The sequence below is a fragment of the Gossypium hirsutum genome, chromosome D04 (assembly GCF_007990345.1).
Source record: "Gossypium hirsutum isolate 1008001.06 chromosome D04, Gossypium_hirsutum_v2.1, whole genome shotgun sequence".
NCBI classification, from domain to species: Eukaryota; Viridiplantae; Streptophyta; class Magnoliopsida; order Malvales; family Malvaceae; genus Gossypium; species Gossypium hirsutum.
Window position 1 is genome coordinate 29,911,345 of NC_053440.1, and position 5,209 is coordinate 29,916,553.

Sequence of the window (5,209 nt, forward strand, 5' to 3'; positions counted from 1 at the left end):
AAACAAATGTCCTTCCCCACAATACACACAGGCTATATTCTCAAATTGGTTAGGTGCTTGGGCTGCAAAACTGTTAGACCCATTAGTGGTAAGATTATTAAGCATTGAGGATATTGAAGATACCTGAGATGCGAGCGAAGTGAGAGCGTCCACTTCATGTATTCCAGCGACTCGTCTTTCTGACGCTGCTTGATTGGTTGGTCATTAATAATTGTTGCTGGCAATCCTCTCAATAATTTTGTAAGCCTCATTATAAGACATAGAAAGGACATTAGTAGAGGCGTCCACTACCATCCTCGTCTAAGGGTTGAGACCATTATAGAATGTCTCAAGTTAAATGCAATATGGGATTCCATAATGAGGGCACTTTCGTAGCAACTCTTTGTACCTTTCTCATGCCTCATACAAGGACTCATCATCCATTTGTTAGAAGGCAGTGATCTCATTCCTCAACTTGGCATTCTTGCTCAACAGGAAATACTTCATGAGGAATCTCTCGGCTAACTCCTGCCATGTAGAAATGGAGTTCGGTGGCAATGAGTTCAACCAGGCACGAGCTCTATCCCTTAGCAAATATGAGAACAGCTTCAGTTGTAATGCACCTTCGAGTACTCCAGCTAACTTGAAAGAATCGATCACTTCCATAAATAGTCTTAAGTGAAGATGAGGATCTTCAGTAGGCATTCCACTGAATTGGCCCACAGTCTAAAGCATCTGGAACATGACTGGCTTCAGCTCAAACTGTTGTACCTCAATTTCAGGTCTCCTAATACCCAAATTAAGATCGTTAAATACTGGCATGGCATCCTATGTAAAGCTCTATCCCTATCATCAGTAATAAGGATAGGATTCTGAGCAAGGTTTGCTCCATTCCCTTGATTCATATTCTCAAAGTTTATCTCTCCAGTCCTTCTCCAGTTCGCTTGTCTTCTTCACTATCGAAAGGTTCATTCTATTTCAGGGTCCATAGGGAGTAAGTCGACAATCTGGTCAATACTTATAAACACCTAAAATAATCACAGAAAGATTAAGTAAGTAAAGATTTAAACAAGAAAATAAACAAACCAAAATGTAAAAACAGATTCACAAATAATGGCTTTTTTTAAAACAGTCCCCGGCAACGGCGCCAAAAACTTGGAACGACGAAAATGTGCAAGTGTACACAATCGCAACAAGTAATAAAGTGACAAGTAAATGTCGAGTTATCGTACCCACAGGGACTGTAAAAAGGAATATTTATGAAATTAAAGTTAAAACACTTTGGTGATGGAAAATATTTTGGTTTAAAGATGATTAAAAACTAAGGGTTAAAAACTAAGTAAAAAAATTTAAAAATAAAAAGGTTCTAATGCACGATTTCAAATAAATTTTAATCAAGATGATATAATTGTGTTGGATTAATTACATTCCTTTAACATAGAATTATTAAACTTATGTTTATACTGCTACGAACAAATTCACGACAACTTGGTAATTTGCTAACTACTGCTCATACATACTTATTAAATTAATCAATCTCTTGAACATTTTCCAATGTCAATCCAAGCGATTAATCAATCTTCACAAGCATATAAAAGATCAAGTGAGGTAACAGAGTAAAGAAATATTCAGAAAGAAAATAAGAAAATCAAGTAGAAAAAGTACATGGAAAATCAAATCCGTTATGAGTGAGATGTGTGAAAAAGAAGAAAATGTGACAAAGTCACAAAAATAGAAAAAAAACTCAGTCAACAGTGCAAAAAAACTCGTGAGCTAGCTGTAGTTCTTGTATTATGCTGTGACTTTCTATGTGGAGAAACAAGGAAGGTGAGAGAAGGAGAAATAAGGCGGTGAGCGGGCAAGGGTTACTAAGTGGGAAGAATAGGGAACAATATGATGTGTCAAACTATTTTTGTGCTTGAAACTATTTTGATGCTTCCTATTCTTGAATTTTATACCTATCCTAAGGCTTAGAACGCTACAAGCAAAAAAACCCTATGTGACGTAGGTAGACTTATTCATGAATTGACATCATATTAGGTAATTGAATTTACGACTGTTTATATTCTGCTAGGATAGTCAAATTACCCGTATGATTTATTGATGGATGCATATATTTGAAACCCTTAATGCTTGATACTTTGTAATTTACTGAACTTAGGTGTTTGATGTTGAAAGTGGTAAATAATTTATATATCTTGCGAGTATTATGTGTAAACATGAAAATGCCTAGTTATGTACTCCAAAGCCAAACTTTGTATCATACTTACTCAATGACCATGTTTTACTTTTTTTTATGTTGCCTTACTTGAGGACAAGCAATTACTTAAGTGTGGGGTAGTTTGATCTCTCGTAATTCGGTGTAGCAGATTAAACTAGATTTCATACTTTAGGAGCTTGAATACAAGCACTTTTATTATGTTTTAGTTAAGTTTTTATATTTTAGTTTAAATTCAATAAAAAAGTGTATTTTGAGTCTTTTATTGACCTTAGGGCCAGAATGAGGCCTAAAGGCGAGCTAACATACTTAGTGAGTGTGCAGGAGGTCATTCAAGGGCATATAAATTCAATATTGATCGCTTTTTTGCATCACGAGAAGTTTGAACTCGTGGAGCTAACCATGGTTTGTCGTAAAACACCCCTGAAGCTACCCTAAACCATGCATATTGCATTCGATGTCACGACATAAGGACTAGTGTGTCACGACATCAGCCTTGTCGGGAAATAATTATGATCCAAGGGAATTTTTGTTTACACAATGAAGAGTTAACATGAAAACGTCAACTGACCTAGGATTGAGGAAGACGACAACCCTAACTCTATAAATAGGCCCTTAAAACACTTGTTTAGGGAAAAATTTTTATACTTTCAGATTTTCTTTGTAATTTAGTGTTTAGTTGTTCATTCTTTTAGGCTTTAGGTTTATTTTTAGTTCTTTTCTTTTAGTGCTCTTCGGAGAACTTGCTTTGTAGACAAGATTGATTCTTGAGGATTTCCAACGCTTGAATTATTGAATACAAAATAGGATTCTTTAAAATTTACTATTGCCTTATTCTTTATGCATATATTTTATATTAAGTTGATGATGTTTATTGATTCCATGAGGAACTAATCCTCTTATAGGGGATTAGCGAGTGGAGGTGTGATTAACAGGTTACTATGTAGGGTTCTTTTAACAGATCAACTGTTTGGGAGAGGAAGAACTTAAACCCTAGGGTTGATGACCTTAGAAAGTTATTTAGGTGAGAATTAACCCAAAATTGGTATAACCTATTTGTGAAAACCTTAGCCCCAAATTGGTTTAGACTGTGAGGTTGAGAGATAAATAGTTCTTGCCAACTCATTTGTTGAGTGGAAGATTGAGAGATCCTACTAGGTAACTGCCTCCGGATGTTTTAACGTCCAGAGTGTGAATACTATTATAAGATAGTGACTTATGAGGCGGTATCTGCAAGTATATGGGTCTAGTTGTAATATCGATTTTACAACGAAGTAGGTGAGTATTTCGAGGATTGTACCCAAGGGAGGCGAATACTAAATCAATCTTAACCTAAACAATTAAAGATCTAATTAATACTTTAATTTAGTTATAGTACATGAGTAAAATAAGAAGTATTTTTATGGTTTATAAAGTAATGAAATACAATATCATCAAAAGAAATTAAAATTACAAGAGATAGAGATAAATAAAGTAAATAAAATGTATGGATGGTTGATCAGCTCATTTCGACAGTTCCAATTAGCTGTTTTCTTGGGTTCCTCGTCAACCAATTAGTCACTACCCTAGCAGAATCTTCTGATTTCCCACTAGCAAAACGAGTCAGCAAGAACTACTTATCTTGGGGTAAAGGTGTTCACGAATGGGCAATACCAATTTTGGGTTAATTCCCACCATGATGACTTCCAAGGGTTGTCAGACCTAGGGTTTGTTTCACTTTCTTCCTTTTCCAAATAGTTGATCAGTTGAGTAACCCTATAAAATAGTTAAGAGATTATGCCTCCACTCGCTAATCCCCCATAGAAGGATTAGTTTCCTATGGCTTTCATAAAAAAAATGGAAAAAAATGGAAGAATTAATTATAGGGAATGGATTGAAATAGAGAGTTTAAGAAAGCTTGATTGATATTGATGAATGGTGTGAATCCGCTAGAGTTGATCTCCTTTACAATTATATATCTTGAAGAAAATGAATAACTAAACTACGAAAACCTAAAGAAAGCAAGACAACAAAATTTAACCCTAAAGAGAGAATCTAAGCTAATGGGATATGTCCATAATGTGTGCCAAAGGAGCCTATTTATAGCCTTTAGGTATCCGTCGTCCTTAATCCTAGGTTAGCTAACGTTCTCGAGCTTTAAGTTCGATTGTGTAGACCAGAATGCCTTTGCTTTGTGCTTTATTCTCGCCACAAAGTCAATGTTGCGACACACCAGGACCTATGTCATGACATAGCAACTAATCTACTCCTCTACAGCTGTCTTTAGGGGTATGTTTGACACCCTCAGCCTGTGTTGCAAAATCGAAGGCAGTTTCTCACTTTCTCTATTATGCTCTCTATGTTGCGACATCAGATCTCCCATGTTGCGACATAGTGTCTAGTATTGACCCAAAATGCCTTCTAATGGTCTCCTGCACACTCATTAAGTACATTAGCTCTCCCTTAGGCCTCATTTAGCCCTTAAGGTTAAAAAAAGACTCAATATGCACATTTTATTGAATGCAAATAAAACTAAAGAAACTTAATTAAAACATAATGAAAATGTTTGTATTCAAGATTCTTAAATGACCAAACTAGTTTAATCTGTTACACTAAATCATGACAGATCTAACTCCCCCACACTTAAGTCATTGCTTGTCCTCAAGCAACATAAACAAAGATGACAAAATAAAATTGATGACTCTTAAGCAAGTATGATACAAATATTAATTTCGGAGCATATGACTTAGGCATTTAATGCTTACTAACAATTTCATCATGATGAGTAGTCGACTTACCACTTTTGATCACAAACATCTAAGTTCAGTATGTTACAAAATATACAAGTATTAAGGTTCTCACCTATAGGAATCCATCAATAAATCATACAATTACTTTGATTATCTGAGCAGAATTCAAATAGTCGTTGATGTGAATGTTTAGTATGATGCCCATTCATGTATAAAGATACTTAGGTCACATAGGGCTTTTTGGTTTGTAACGTTCTGAGGCTTAGGATAGGTATGGAATTCA

The 5,209-nt window shown here is 35.2% G+C and overlaps 1 non-coding gene across 1 annotated transcript; it reads left to right on the plus strand.

The window, feature by feature from the left end:
• Positions 1-349: 349 nt before the first annotated feature.
• On the plus strand, positions 350-456 carry LOC121216457 (small nucleolar RNA R71). The gene has a single exon (XR_005912639.1). It is a non-coding gene; the product is annotated as a small nucleolar RNA R71 (small nucleolar RNA).
• The last annotated feature ends 4,753 nt before the right edge of the window (positions 457-5,209 follow it).